Here is a 1,323-nt window from a genome sequence, read left to right as displayed (position 1 = left end):
GTTTCCTTTTCTTGCCCAGAGAAAGTCAGCTCATCCATGTGCTCCCATGCATAGTTTTATTCTTTCCTTACATAATCTCTGGAGGCCAGCTGTTAGCTTAAGTCTGAGTTACGTATAGCAAGTGCCTTGAAACCCCTGATTCTGCATGTAAGTGGGACTCAGCTCACACACACACACACACACACACACACACACATACACACACACACACATACAAGCCCTAGTAGAACACAGATCACGTGCAAATTGATTGACATTCTATTACTGTGGATTGTATATGACTATATTTTAGATCCTATTAATAGAGTAAAACGTACTTTGAGGTAAAAAGTCCAATGGTGCATTTTTTTAAAAAGAAGTTTGAAGCTCTTTAGTTTACCACACACTCAGGTTAAGATTTAGTTCTTTAAGTGTCACCCTACTATGTTGTTCATACCTGAGAAGGCTCATTCAATTCTCTATCTAGAAGTGCATATATAAAATTGGAAACTCATTCCCCTGAAAAATGTTCTTCCATATCTGTGCTCTGCTCTTCTTACTCCACCTTCTGCTTTCAGCCTAAAGGCTGACCCAGATGAACAGATCAAGGGCTCTCACCAGAGAGCCCATGGGGAATAGCTACATGGTATGGGCAAGGGAGAATAGGGTCTAGGTATTTATTTCCCCAGCTTCCTCTGTGCAAGGTCACATTGAGTTGGCTATATTCCTGAACCTAAGATCATGGAGGCCTCCACATCTCTATATGGTTTCCTCCTATATTCCCATGGGAACCCTGAGGAGTTGCACTATTCCTTGTAGTCTCCCACTACCCAGGCCACACTGTTATTTCATTAAACCTACCATGAATTTTCCTAACTTGAGAGTGTCATTAATTTCCTGCCAAAAGACTTTGAAATATTTAAATCTTCATACAGAAGTGATGACAGGTTGAAATTCCACATTACATTGGGCTATAGATGCCTTGATATAACCTTATACCAAGGGAGATCAACTAAAATGAGAGCAGGGGCAAAAAAAATCCTGTGATTTCACTTGAGGAAATTGCATCTCACATATATCACCTGTTTTATGCAAAGTTCACATAACAACCCAAATTCAGTGTCCTGTAACTATAACTCTCTTATTAGGACTGCTTAAAGTATTAAGACTATAGAATTACTAGAAAATGAGTAAATACTGTTAATGTTTCTTTGTTTCATTTTTGTAGTGCTGGGGAAAGAACCCAGGGGCTCACAAATGCCAGGCACGTGCTCTACCATTGAGCCACATTCCCAGCTCAAAATACTATCCATGTTATTTTGAAACAAGTTTTAAATCATACCT

Source organism: Marmota monax, unplaced genomic scaffold, assembly GCF_021218885.2.
Source record: "Marmota monax isolate L192 unplaced genomic scaffold, Marmota_monax_Labrador192_F-V1.1 WCK01_AAM20220418_F8-fsc01757, whole genome shotgun sequence".
NCBI lineage: Eukaryota > Metazoa > Chordata > Mammalia > Rodentia > Sciuridae > Marmota > Marmota monax.
Note: the sequence above shows the minus strand (reverse complement) of the source record.